Here is a 15141-nt window from a genome sequence, read left to right as displayed (position 1 = left end):
TTCCAGCCCAAGAGTCCTGCCTTTTATGCGAAAATCCCCCATTCACACAGCCTGGCTGTCAATCAAGCAGCAAGGGGGTTGTCCGGCCCGGACAACCACCTTAGCCAATCATGGCAAAGTGCAACTTGGGTTTCCTAGGATACCCTGTGTAGGGGGTAACTACAACCCTCCCTCACATTCAGCCCACCTAGACACCCAGGCGCCAAGAGCAGGGCTTCTTGGCAGAACCCTGCCAAAAGACGGTGAACAAAGGCGGCAAACCTGGTTTGCCGCGCAAAGTAAAACACAAGAAGGACTTTAACAAAAAGAAATGGCGAACAAACCCGACCGGAGCCAGAAGAAAGCGTATTTGGTCAAGCGGGTTTATGTTCGAGGCTAATATAATAGCCTGGAACAATACCACGTTTATATAGTATAATCGTGGTAGAAAAGTTAGGGTAGATACCACTGCCACCAGCCAAGTCTAAATGTTTAAAGAGCAAAACAAAGCTCAGAGAGTCACAGACAAAAAGGGATAGACATCAACCCTTTCCAATACTCCATGTAAAATGGGGTGTACTGGGTCTGTAGTTTTAAATGACTACATAAAGTAAATGGCAACTTTACCTGTTTCTGGGGGACAGTAGTCAGCCCCAGAAAAATTGAGTCAGACGGAAGTCTCAAAGACAACCATGTGTTACTGCACTGAAGGTGCTGTGTAACACACAAAAAGGTGGGTCTCATGGAGTGGGGTGCTCCAGAGCCAGTAGAAATACACATGGCAAAACATAGGTAAGAGTGGGGGAAAAGCTCACACTCTTACTAAGTGGAAAAAATAAACTCCAGAAATCCAGCAAAGCTGCTCTGGGACTCACTAGGTGAGGGAAATTAGCATTAGAATGAGAATTCTCCCTAACATGAGGCCCAATGTGTTTCAAAGCGCTTCAAGGCAAGGGAGGTAATAAGTGAAAATACAATGACATTCTTATAGGCCATGAACAGTAAGGATGTGAAATTAACTATCATACTAGGCCTGATGATATTTCAGATAGTGCAAAAGCTAAGACATAGATAAGGAAGGGAGGGGGAGAGTGGGAAGGAAATGGAAACATACAGGCGACTACCGTACTAGGCCTAACGACATTTCTGGTAGAACCGGAGAAAAACAAAAGGTGAGGGAGGGAAGGAACAAATGAAACGACTATCGTACTACGCCTGACGACATTTCAGATAGTACTGGAAGTGGGGGGGACATGTAAGGGTAGGGGGGAGGAGACAGACGAGGTTGCTATCATACTAGGTCCTGGGACAATTCTGATAGAGTAAGTGCATAGAAAAAAGTAAGGGCAGGAGCAGAGGAGATAGGAAAAGGGAGAAAGAGAGAGGAGGAGAGAACAAAGAGTAATCAGTCAAAACGAGTGGAGAAGCAAGAGGGGAGAGTGAATACAATTGCAGAAGTCCATAGTAACACATAATGTTGCAAGCCAGGATACAAGATGAAGATGGGAACAGCATGATTCAGGGCCACTATGAGTACAAGATGCAAAGGAAGTCCAGCATGAGAGTTGATAAAGGGTGACGCACCGTGAATCAATGAAGTCCATAAAAGTCAAATCCAGCATTGGCCACAAGAAGGTGATGGTGAAACCAGACTGTTTCATGAAAGACTCCTGCAGAAGTAGGCTGGAGATGCGGGAGGGGGAACAAGATAGAAGAGTCAAGCAAAATAGGCAACACCTGTGTGCGAGAAGGGGGGGGCACAAGGGATCATCACAGGGGAACCAGAGGGGGTAGGGACGGCATGTGGGGACAGAGGGAGTAAACACATGTTGGTGCATGCTTAGCTGCTGTCTGAGAAGGGGTTCGGGCCCTTGGTCCTCCTGGTCTGAACAGGAATTGCCCTTTTCTTCATATGCCCTTCACTTCAGGCGCCCAGGCGAGGGACGACCTGGATCTAAGTGTTAAGAGAAGGAAGGAAGAGGCAGAGCTAAGAAGGTGGGCAGGGCTTAGGTCAGGTGACCTAGATCCACTTACACCTGCTCCCCACCTGCAAAGGAATAGAGGCAGGAGGGCTCCTTGAGCAGAGAAAAAGAGCGGCAACCAGGAAGGCACCAGGTGGGCGGGGCTTGCTAAGTGGGGAAAAGGAGCGGCAACCAGGAAGGAAAGCACCAGGTGGGCGGGGCCTGCCAAGTGGTGAAAAAGAGCAGCAACCACGGAAGGCACCAGGTGGGTGGGGCCCAGGCCAGGCGACCAACACCCACTTGCGCCTGCTCCCCATCAGTATCGTATTGTTTATTTATATAGTGCCTATACACAGGAAACTGTTTCAAAACGCTCAAGGAGGGTGGGAACATAGGAAAAAAAACAACAGTCACTCAGAGCCCTTAAAATTCTGAGACGATAATAGTCTGCACAGGCAGAGTAAGTGCGTAAGATACATTTAACAGTTGAGACACAGCAAATAGGCCTGGCAGCGATTCTGCAGTTTTACCAGTGCAATTAAGGGGAGAAGACAAGGGAGAACAGACAGAGGATCTTCAGGCATGTTGCATTTGGATCGTGCAGCGCTATTAACCCCTGGCTGTATTTCTTTCTCTCCATTATAATGTATGCACTCCACAAAACTGTGGTATTAATGTATCTTAAGTACTCAGGATGTTAAGTAAAAGAAATGTTAACTTCTGCCAAATATGTTTTTTAAAATAAAAAGAACTGTAACTGTGTTATACGAGATTAGTATAGTCTTATTTTTTAAATCAAAACATCCTTTCAAATTTAATGCATACCAATTTCGTTGGAACAGAATGCAGTCTGACTACAGCCTATTTGATTATTATTAAATTTATTAAGCGCTGACTGAGCTTCTAGAAACAGCAGGGCGCTTAACAGAGGTATACAACAATACAGATGTATAACGGAGCACTTTTCAGAGGTAACAACAGAACAGATATACAGCCGGGAATGGTTACAGAGGGGCACAGAGGAGGGGTACAGCTGTACCGGGTGGCAGACAGGAGACAGGCAGCCTCTGTCCAGCGAGTCATGTGGCGCAATGGGAGATGGGATGGCAGAGGTGTTAGCATTCCTTCTACCCATTGCTGCAAATTGGTATACCCTGAATGTTAGCGACTAGTCATTATCTACTTGAGAAATTAGTTAAGTACAGTTGAACCTGTAATTCGCACCAATAAAATGCAAAATGAAGAAAACCCAAACTCTGCGTAATGTTTAACAGACCCTCCAGGATTTTGTGGCATGAAGTGGCAAATTTTGCGGCATAAAATTGCACATTTTGCGGCACACACCTTTATTTATGGCGGCATTTTTGCAGCGCAATTTTTATTGACTGGAGGGTGCAAGATTGGTACATTGCAGGAAAGAGGCCGTTTGCAAGGCTACAAGAGAGCCAGGGTGTCAATATATGTATATTTTGTATCAAATAGGAAGAGTCCTAGATGTCTCTGGCTTGGCAGAACAGTATTTGGTTTGGCTACATTTTTTGGTTTAACGTGCATGCCTATTTAATATTATTAAAGTTATTAATCATTATCAGTTGCAATGCTGAAAATGTTCCCCAACTCCGCAAACACCCACACACCTCTCTCACCCAACACACCTCACACGTCTCACCAATTCTCCATCACAACTTGTGTTTTTGAACCTCACGCTCAGTCATACATATACTCACATGCTCTGTCACACTGCCAAGTCACATTTGCGCTCTCTAGTCCCTACCAAGCTCCAAATCACACTCCGAACTCACACCGTAAGCTCCCCAATTCCTCCTGCAGTATACAGTCCTTAATTCTCGCATGCTACTTCTGCATCTTTCATCCTTTCTCCAATTATATCACACTCTTCCCTCATCCTTTCTCCCAATCTGCAGCTCACTGCCCCTTTCCGGCCAACCCCTCTCTGATTTTGGCCCACTACTACCCCTGAGCCCACGTTCCTTCCACTTTCTGTACCTCCGCTCTCTCTCTGATTTCTGGCCCACCGCCCCACTGCATCCGCTCTGCTCTCTTGCCCACCACTCCCCCCTCTGACCCACTGCTCTCCCTCTGATCTCCCTTTGCTTTCTTGCCTACCATGCCACAACTCACCCATCACTCACCCTCTCACTCCTTTCGCTCACATATTGTGACCATTTTTAAATTTTTGAATTAAACTGTAGATTTTGACCTAAAAAAATGGGGCATCTAAAAATAGAGCAGAATATGTGCTGTTTTTAGATAACCCATTTTTGGAAATAAGCAGGCCACCTTAATCTCAAAGGTGACCTGCGCATTTCCACAGGGCTGAGCTGAAGCGCAAATGATGCACTGGCCAGCCACGTTGAATACGTTTGTGTTGGCAGCGCTCTCCTGACAATGGTCTACAGGCTCCCTGTGCATTTCACAGTACTGGCCCTTAATGGTCCTGTCACTGTAAATTGCAACCCAAAAAAACACATTTCTATCCCATTTGGGGAACAGAAATGCAAGTGAGACAGCAGCTGTCACACTTAAAAATGTTTTTTTTTTTAAAGTTTTGCATGAGTCAGTAGGGTCAGTAAAGACCCTATAAAGCAGTGCCACTCCTCGTGCATGTATTTAAAGTGGGCGCATAGGGTGGCCTACAATTTCTGCACATTTAAAAGCACATCTTGCTTGTCAATTTGGGGTGCACTTTTAAATGAGCAGAAACGCCCCCTGATGTGCGCAAAGGGGTGAAAAAGGACATCTGAATGGGCGCATATAAGAAGCGTCCATTCAGATGTCCTTTGTGGATTGGACTGTTTTTTTTTTTTGCTCAATGGATGAGTTGTGAGACATTTATTGAGTCCAAAAAAAAAGTTGAGAAACTGGGCACTTGGGTATTTTTTTTTCTTTTCAAAAACGGCCATTTTTGCGCTTTTTAGCAAAAACGGCAGTTTTTCACTGCATTTTGCGGGATCGCAAAATCGCTATTAGCTGGAGGGTCTGGTTTAATGAGATTAAAATGCTAAATAACGGCAACCAACGTCAAAACTCGTTTTATATCATGTTTCCAACATTTAAATGCAGTAAAAATGTGTGCCTATGTTACTGGATTGTTTTTACAGAGATACAAGTTGGAAAAAATAAAAAATAAATCTTCCAATGTATGCTTGCTTGTAAAAGAATCCAAAATAAATGCAGTAAAAATGTGTAGTGTTGCTGGATTGGTTTTATTGAGAAACAAGTTAAAAAAAAAATCCAAAATAAATCCCCCACTTTAAAACCAAGCAGTCCTTACTTCAAAAAATCCAAAATAAATCCTGTACAAATGCGTGCCTGCCAATTCGTGTTAGTGGATTGTTTTTACTGAGAAACAAGTCAGTAAAACTCCAAAATAAATCCTTTAGAAATGCCTGCCTGCCAATTTGTGTTAGTGGATTGTTTTTACTGAGAAACAAGTCAGTAAAAATCCAAAATAAATCCTCCAACCCAAGACAAATAAATCCTTGCTTGAAAAAATCCCCAAAAAATCCAAAATAAATCCAAAAAAAATCTGCAGCTTGAAAACAAGCCAGAAGCAATCCCAAAACAATCCAAAAAGTGGATTTCTTTTTTACTAGGGGCATATCGCCTCAGTGAGCCACCAACTTGCCCGCCGGCATGAGCCCACCAAGGATCGGGTTGAACTGTGGCTCTGTTTGGCTGTGTTCCCATGTGCGGGTCCCCTCGTTGGGCACCCCAGGTGTTCACACACCAGTCTCCGTCACAGCTGGGGTCTACAGTGCTAAGTGCACGACACAACGGCCAAATGAAAGACGGATCAGAAAGGAGCTATGCAGAGTGCGTCTTTACAGCATGGCGGTAAGCCACACCCTCCGAGCATTGGCACACTGGTGGCTTGAGCCACAAAGGCAGGTGCAGCTGTGCTGGTGGTCGCCACTGTGTCTGTCGTGGAGGCACATATGGCTATGGCTGTGGTGGTAGTGATGGTGGTGGTGGCCTTGGCATCACTGCTGCCGGAGCTGGCGATGACATAACTGTCACCATTGCTGGTGGCACAACTGCTGTTGCTGTCAGGCATCGGTCACTGTGGTGGCTTAAGCAGAATTCCTGCCTTTTTGTCTCTCTGTCTGGACTCTGGCCTGCATCCCTGTAGGTGTGGCGTGTGGGTGGCAGTGGGGTTGAAGTAGTAGTGCCAGAGGTGCCTGCTGTGCTGCTACCCTCTTGCTCTTCCTGGCTGCAATGGCTACCCGTGATGATATAAGTGACTTGCCATTAGTTGCAATTTGCAAAAGGAGTTGTTTGTGCTTTGCATTACATTGTTGTTCATAGCCCACCCACCCAAAACAGTTATCATCGGGAAGGGTGTGGGTGTTTCACTTGTGATGACAGGAACTTGATAGCTTTATACCATGCAAATGGTGAATGCATATTGACTGCCTGAATGCAGTAGATAGCATGGGACTGGTGGGATTGTGTAGTGGCCATGGAGTGTGATCATGGCAGTGAGACTGTATGCAGTGTTTCATTGAATAGGCGTTCACTGTTGTGTGCAGCATCCCTAAAGCCCTTCATGAGACTTGGTTGTTTGTGGATGGGTGTCATAGGCCCCACATATATCTTTCTGACACATTACATTGCTTTTTTGCCTATGCCTCTGTGCGTGAGGGTGATGCTGTATGCCCATGCACTGGAGAGATGTTGGTCCATTCAGGGTACACATGGCTACTTATATGTTACACATACAGTACTTTTTTACACTGTCCTCTCACTACACCTCAACTGTTCTTTGGTGTGAGCTGACAGGTGGCCTGCTTATTGATGTGAACCATTGTGCATTTTATTGCCAGCCCCATAGTCATCAGGTTGACAAGCAGTGGAGGCCTTGTGCTGTATGTTGTGAGTCTGATGTTTCACATTGCACTTACCAGGCTCAGGTTGGTTGCCAGCACCGCACTCAGGTGCTCCTATTCCCTCCAGTCCAGTCAGGTGGGGGATGATGCTGACCGCCTGTGACGAATGAACGTCTGGGGCACCAGTGGTCCAGGGATGAATATCGGTTTCTAAACAATCTATCATTCCCACACCAGAAGGGAAAAGAAGAGATTGGAAACACAAGCAAATTATAAACCTCCTTGTCCAATTTTGGTAACGTGGACGGAACAGCAGGCTTATCGCTGGAAGGTCGTAGATCGTTGGTTAGTTGCAACACAGCGAAGATACAATTATTACCCAATGATAAAAGGGACTGTCCAGTCAAGGTTGTTTAATAATATCTACTTTATTATTATTCAACAGACAGTTGCAGCACTCTACAAAATACAACCCACCCATGATAAGGAATGCAGAGGACAGACAGTTTCAAGAAGGGAAAGGGATGCACTGTGGGTACTGACAGGAGGGTAGTCAGTAAAATTATTCATTGCAATAGTTCAAGGATACTTGGTTTCAGCACAAAGGGAGCAATGGGTCAGAAATGTCACTAGGGGCCTTCAGAGAAGGACCAGGAGGACGGAACTACAATGTACCTAGTGTTTGTAGAAGTTCTTGGTGTTCGACAGGGTTGAGTCGGTTTCAGGGCGCTTTCAAGACTCGAGACAGCTGCAGGTATCAGGCGGCAGGCAGTTTGGCAATCAAGGCTGGATGGATGGCTGCAGGCTGGCCTACATGGCGGCTCTGGGTTAGGAATCGTTGTCTCAGTGCTGGGTGTTGGGTCTGAAGCACTGGTCGAGGCATCTCACACGACGTTAGCGACTGCGGCATGACAACAGTCAGCGGTGCAGTCGGTTGCGGCTCGAAAACTCCTTTTAAGGCACACGTCGGTGGATGCTTGTCGATGCACTCCTCCTAGCTTCTTCGCTTTGCTTGTGTTGTCCTTTAAGGTGGACGGTCTAAAGCTGAGGAAAGTGTTGCAGGCAACTGCCTAGTCCTTGCTTTGGTTCAGAGACTCTTTGGCACTTCGCACTTAGGAATATTGTTTGCGGATTTTCACAGGACATGCTGTGTGCTGGCTGGATAACGATTCTGAAGCTGCTGGAGGGCCCTTTGGATTCAGTTTCTCCCTCTGTTGCCTGGGAGATGTTTAAGGGAAGGAGCTTGCTTCCCTCTTTAAAATTCCTCGCCTTCCTTCACTGGCAGAAGCTGTATGGAAGACTGTACATTCAGCCAGGGTCCAAATGAGTTCTTCTTATTACTTTTTGCGAGGTCTTCAGATGATCTGCCCAAAAGATGGTCTGGGCCCCCTTTTAAAGCCAAATGGGCCTCAGTGATTGGAGTAGGCTACACCTACCTTAATTAACCAATCATGCGTCCCCACCAACAATCTCCTGTATGCATGAAGTCATAACCAGAGTGCTTTGCAACAGAAAAGGTAAAGGGGTGAAAACATGTAATACTAAGTCCCACCCATCTTCCTGTCTGTTATGCATCAAAGAGTCTCTCTGGTTAATTGAACTCTCTGTGGTAGCTGACTAAAGCAGCAGGTGTCCCTTGAAGCTGCGGCGAGACCAGACTTTCGGTCACTACCAAACCACATACTTATACCTTCTGAGTGGGGTCCTCCTGCGGGGATGACTACGGTAAACAGCTGTCCCAGACATGACAGGTCACTACCCTTGATACTGAGAGGTGGGAGCTAGCTTTAGGTCGACACAGTGCCTATCAAAGGTTGTTGGGGTTTTCCTTTCCTTTGTTAACCTCTAGCAGCCAGGCCCCATGTGGGCCTGTTTGAAGTATACTCTATTAGTATGTTAATTATGCTAATTGCTGCCACCATCTGCAGAGGGTAAACAAATAGGCAGGGCGGATCTATGGAGACTTTGATAGTTAATTAGGCTGGGCATGGCAGGAGGAACGTTTTGGCCCTCCCCCTTCTGAGATGCATAGTGTACTCCACTTGTCAGATCCCAACTAAATATGACAGGGACGACTGCGCCTGTAGGCTGTGTCCACCCAGAGTACACAGTCTATGTGTATGTCGTGCAGTGAGCATAGGAACATGTGTGCTGATTAGCCCCACACATTATGCGGAGGTTCATCTACCATCATTCAATTTTTTTAAATTTTTTTTAAAAACCCAGGTGAGCGCACACCCACTGTACGGATGGTCGAATTCCTAGGGTGTCGGGACCAGGGGTGCCATGGTGCCTCCCCCTGTGGCATCTGTCTCCCTTTGGTGTTGTGCAAGAAGACTGCACACCCTGGCCTTCAGGTCATTCCACCTTTTTGTTTTGTTATCCACATCCCTGGGTACAGTTCCCACAGACACCATCTTGTCACTGAACTCTGACCAGATGGAGGACTTATGCTGCATTGTGGTCTTCCTGCTTCTGGTCCCATACAATACATCAGAATTGGCGACCATCTCATAAGCCTCGACGGTTAGCTCGGCCTCTGAAATTTGGATTGCGCTGCCTCATTTCCAGGACACAGGTTTTGAATTTCTCCCCTGACATTGGTGATGTCCTTAATTTCCTCGGTTGGCTGCTGCAACTTGACATAGTCAATGGATTGTGTTTTCCAAAATGGCCGCCAATATTCTTCCCCTTTTCAAGAGGAGTCTTTTTCCGAATGGCAGTAATTCTGCCGATTTTTGGCAGGATTATAGTTCGGTAATTCCTCCGTTCTTGATTGCAGTAATGGTAATACTGCCGGTTCGGGGCAGAATTTCCACCAGAAACCCATTTACGGCTGTAATTCTACCAGACAGGATTATTACTGTTGCTGCCAACAGTGTGTGCACACTCCTGTAGACTTGTAACACAGCATTATGTCCGCCGGACACCACGGAGGTAATGGTAACTCTGTCGGGCGGAATTGCTGCCATTTTACTGCTGGACTCGTAATGAGTCCCTGTGTACTGTATTGTGGGTTAGTGAAAAACTTGTTGGGATGCAAAATGTCCCATGGTCGAACACTCGAAATGCCTACCGAAGGCTTTGTTTTTGTGCTGTAAGCCCAGAACTATTAGGCTAACGTCTACTTTTAGAATTCTGCCACAGATATTCTAGGATACCCCAGTTCTAAATGTCAGCACATCAACCGCTCAGGTGTCGGTGGGGCTTAAAAACCTCTGGACATAAAATGTCACAATTCTCAAAATGCCTACCTGGGCCTCCAGTTTGTGCTGCTATTTCAGAACCTTTGGGTTTAGTAACTATACCTTTCAGAATACCATCCCAACACCCAAGGATTTTACATTACCACATTACCGTGTGCAGTGTCAATGAGGTAGGGTAAAACACATTTAGAGATAAAAAAAATCAGAACACTCAAACAACCTACATAGGTCCCACATTTCGTGCTGTAATCCCAGAACCTTTAGGTTTGCCAACTTGCCCTTTTTTCTTTTAATAATACTATCACACATATCCAAAGAGTCTGCAGTGCCAAATTCCAGCCAGTTACCATGTATTGGCATTTGGTTTTTGTATAACGGGGCAAACATTGTCCAAAAATGCATTTTAAAGATGTTTGCCCGGGGCAGCTAAAGTCGGTTCAACACATATTCACCATGGGCTATATGGGCACCGGGGTGGGTGGCCATGAGCAGCTCCTGACTGATCAGTGCATTGTGGTAAGAAAAATTACATAGTGCACAAGGTTTACAGAGTGTGGTTATTTTAAGAGTTTGAGCCATTTCCTCCTTTTTTTGGGGAACGTCAATTATTTGTGAAATTTTGCAGATAAATTACTCAAAGGTAACTTGTAGTAAACTAGTACTACCACAGTGAGAACTATTTGAAAAGGCTGAGATTAATATGTTTTTGTGTAAGTGAATTTATTTTTATTTTGTATATGAATTTGTTTTTAGCTTCACTTGATTACATTTTCACTCGATTGTGCTTTAATTTGTATGTGACAGCATATCAGTCAATGTGCATGTTTGTTGCATGTAGCACTGCGCTAAATAGCATACAGCTGAGTCAATGAAAACGTCTGTCCAACTTTCACAAAGACTCTACCATATGCATGTACAGTGCACATAAATTGTAGCAGAGACCTCAGCTGTAGACATTTTCTCTACAGGTTCAAACACTGTTAATTCCTGCTACATTCCTCCTATGGCACTGTGCCCCCAAAGTATATAGCGGAGTCCCACAAAGAAATATGGTCCTGTTGCCATGTAGTCTCCACCATCGTTCAGTACACACCTTGCCTCTTCGACTTCCAACGTCTCTATATTAGACATTTCTGCTACCATACAGAGCCTTAACTACAATTTCTGCTCCATGCATTGCTATGCTCTTTTCTCTTGACTTTTCAGACCACTGTCTGCTCGAGGGCCAGGCTTCCTAAAGCACTGTGGCAGGAGGCGCTATACAAATATAAGATAAGATAACATATCATTTCTGCTGCATCAAACCTATGCATCAACAGCAAGAGTAAGCCTCTCCCCGCCTCCCTTGGCGGGAGAGAGCAAACCAAAGGGGTGGTTTTGAGCTTGCTGACAGAGGGAGAGAGCAGGGTTGGTGTATCCCTGTGTGTTTTTGGAGGTAAAAGGCAAACGAGAGGGACTCTTTTGCCGTGCACTAACAGCATTTAGGGGTTTTCAGGCACTAAGTGTTGAGACTTGTAGGTCTAGGCTAGGAGCTTGAGGGGTGCTGGAGTGGGAGGTGCTTGATCATCCTATATAGAGCTAACAGCCTCCTTTGCTAATCAATGCTGCTTTGTTTGTTTTGCAGGCAAAAATGGTTGGGAAAAGGAGATTCCTGACTGTGGAAGAGTCCATTCCGAATGTCCTAATTACTATTTCTGACAGCGGCAATGCCGGCGTCTCTCTGTCAAATGAGAATGAGAGCGGCCCCCAGTGCCCACTGTGGAGTACAGCTCATTAGAAGAGGATCGTGAGTCAGCAGGATCTTTGATAACCACACGTACTTATGAGCATCCTGATGCGAGAGCACTCGGGGTACCTCAAAGGGGTGCAGCCAGCCACCAGCGAAGGAGAGGAAGATGAGTGAATGGATGAATGGTTCCAGCTCCGTGGTTGTCACCTTTCCTAGCTGCCAGGAAAGATGTTCGGCAAGAATGGAAGAATACGGTCAACAAAGCCACCAGCTGTCCATCAGAGGTCCTCTGCAGTCACTGTGCATCAACTGGCAGGCGGAGCCTTTGACAAAAGAGGAGAAAGAATTAAACAGACCTTTATGCTTTTCGTCATCACAGAAATCCCTTATATAATCCTCAGGTAAACCAACCGTGGGGCTGAGCTTTTATTAAAGATTTGGAATGATAGCAATCCAGAGAAACAATACTGGAGGAAGCAGCTGGATGCAATTGAAGGAAATGCAGATGGCCTATTGATCCTTCCTACCGTTACCAATCTCTCAATGAAGTAAACTGGAGGCTCTGTCCAGCCCTTTAAGATGAGTAGCAATACCCTGGAGATGGATGGGGATGCAGATTTTATTCATACATCAATAATCAAGACGACACAAATAGTTTGGCAAAGTTTGTCTGTTTTAATGTCAAGTATCTAAAACGGAGTACAACGAACATCAGCAATTGCTCTATACTCTGACTCTAAGTACTTCATACAAAAGCTGGGCTTTTGTACCCAAACCTGGTCATCATCAACGTTTTGACCTGCATCATTACCAACGTCATCCTACGTGGCAAACTACAAAAACCTAACGGGAGGTGGGATTGGTTCTAAGTGAATAACTAAGCATCTGTTCCATATCTGTATAGAGTAACAGAGAGAAATAATTGGATAGTCAACATCAGGTGGGGCAACTAAGCCCTCGTTTCAAAATGGCCACTATGAACGTCACTAAATGTACAAAGTCTCATTGGCTACACAAACTATAGGACCCCAACTACGTGGTCCCCTACAATTGGTTGGCTTCTAACCCCCGTCAGTACTTTTCCACCTATGTTAGCAGAACGCAGACTGAACAACCAGGTGCGGGTGAGCTCTTTTTAGCATCAGCTTCCCACCAATTAGCATATCATCCATCATCACCTCAATGGTCCAGTGTTAATTAGTGCTTTGAAGTTGGCCTAGAGTTTGTACTGTTCTCTGAGAATTTTTAAGGAGTATGGGCACCAGCCGGCCTTTGTGCGTAGGTGTGATCATCCTGTTCGTCCAACTTCCTTCTATCACGTGACTGGACACCATGAATTGAGCCTTTTCGTGTATTTGATTTTATTTTCCAATAGTCCTCTGACGTCTTTTGTTTTTGCTTGACCTTCCTGAACAGGAGCTTTTGTTCTTTCACGTTAATTGTATCTAATGCCAGCCAATTCCAGTTTGATAAGACCTTGGCTTTCTTGGCTCAGTCAACTCCTTAGCTGAACTTCCATTCTATTTAATTCAATTGCTTTTCTTAACTGCTACACTAAAATGAGGCCTTCTTGTTTGTTCAGTACTGCTTATATGCGTAGTGGAAACATCCATCCTTTACTTGTCCATATGTTTCTACAGAGGTATATATGTATATATATTTGGCGCTTGCCGCGGTCTAACTATTTAGAAGCATGTGGCTAGTTTCATGATTGCTTTGTTGCTTGCGTTTCATTGCATCTGTACACGTTTAAACTAACTAAATATCTTCATCCGGTTTGTGGCATAAGTTTCTTCATCTTGATCCCAAGATGTCACTTATCCTTGGTACGTCTTTGCGCTTTATAAATCATCTGCCTCTCTGGTCTCGTTATCTTTCTATATTGGTGTTGATTCAACTTTGTATGACGTCACCATTCGTCTTTGCCATTTAGTTTCTCTGCTTCTTCAGGAATCTCGTTCAGATGGCCATCATATTGTCTTGTATGCACGTATGGTTTCCTCATTGGGTACTTTACCTTTCATATTCACTTAGGTATAGGTATTCTTATGGGCACTGCACAGAGTCCACGCTCTTCTCTTTGCTGGTTTATCTGTTCAGTATACGTCACATACTTTGGGTCATACTTTTCAGGTAAGGTAGGCGGGGCAATTGGAGTGGGGGTACTTGGCTCCTCCTCTACAGAAGTATGGTCAGAGCACTCACAACATCGATATTTCACAGGCAGAGTATCTCCAAAGCTTTGAGGACATCATTAGATGTCTGTGCCCTGATGACAAAGCCACACATCAGAAAAGGCAAGTGGATACCTATCAGGGATGTGCGGATTATAATTGTGGCACAGCTTCAGAAAGTCTATGTTCCTAGGTCAGGCCTGACATTTGTCGAGCAGTTGGTTGGCTTCAGAGGCTGCTATTCCTCGAGCACTATTTCCCCAATAAACCAAACAAGCACGGCACAAAGGTATAGTGGTTTTGTGACCCCTGCCACTCCTTATCCACTTCTTACGAAGGTTTAATTGGGGAGGAAGGGTGTGATCCGAAGACAGATGAGTTTAGGCTTGGGTTTGGTGCAGCACCTTGTGAAGCCATGGGAGAACACAGGCAGAAATGTGGTGGGGAAAGATTCTTTCTAGCTGGGGAGATGGTTGAAGAGTTTCTGTCCAACGTCCTGACATATATGGGTGCAGCTAGGCAGAAGAAAGCTGATGGAGCCCCAGGAAGTGTGCCAACTTCAAGCAGGGAATCGCTGCCCTTTTTGTTTGGATTTGAGTAACCAAAATTGATTGACTCCTATCTTCCCAAAAAGGGAAGGCTGTAGATTATCCTATCAACAGCACACCACGAGTGAGAAGTTAAAGGAGATCAGAAAAAGCTTAACAGCATAATGCATTCCAATGTGGCTAAGAGTGCTATGGACAACCTTGGCCACCTTGCACACAAGAACACCTGCAAAAGAAAAAGCAACAGGTGGCCATTGCCCTTTTTTCAATCTTCTGGACATTGTGCCCTTTGACAGCTTCATCAACTGAATGTCTCGCAAACTACAATGGGTGGGTGACCTGTGTGCCAAAACTACACAAGCACATTCTTCTCACCAGTCTGGGGATAGGAACTGAATGATAAAGTGATTGAATGGAGAATACCAAATGCCCGGTTGAACCAGAAAATCAAGTGAGTCTGGGCTTCACTTTTGACCATCAGCAAGTGGCACAAAAGCAAAAAGTGGGAATTGCTAAGAGTTCCCAAGAAAAACAGGCAAACAAACATTAACATGTGTTTATCATGGGAGACCGGAATGCAAAACATACTTCCACGCTCTCAACTTCTGTGACCACTGTATGCAATGCAATACACCATGGAACCTTTTGGCACGAAATGTCCCACAACAAAGGAATTAGTGTGTACTTTGAAAAC

The 15141-nt window shown here is 45.2% G+C and overlaps 1 long non-coding RNA gene across 1 annotated transcript in view; it reads left to right on the top strand.

Annotated features, from left to right (window-relative positions):
* LOC138569559 (uncharacterized) overlaps positions 1 to 14325 on the top strand; it is a 384208-nt gene extending 369883 nt beyond the window's left edge. The window contains exon 4 of the long non-coding RNA XR_011303262.1: positions 11621 to 14325. This is a non-coding gene — a long non-coding RNA (uncharacterized lncRNA). The remainder of the gene's footprint in view (positions 1 to 11620) is intronic.
* The last annotated feature ends 816 nt before the right edge of the window (positions 14326 to 15141 follow it).

This window comes from Ambystoma mexicanum, chromosome 2q, assembly GCF_040938575.1.
Source record: "Ambystoma mexicanum isolate Mex_15411 chromosome 2q, UKY_AmexF1_1, whole genome shotgun sequence".
NCBI lineage: Eukaryota > Metazoa > Chordata > Amphibia > Caudata > Ambystomatidae > Ambystoma > Ambystoma mexicanum.
This window is presented reverse-complemented; position numbering and strand designations above follow the sequence as displayed.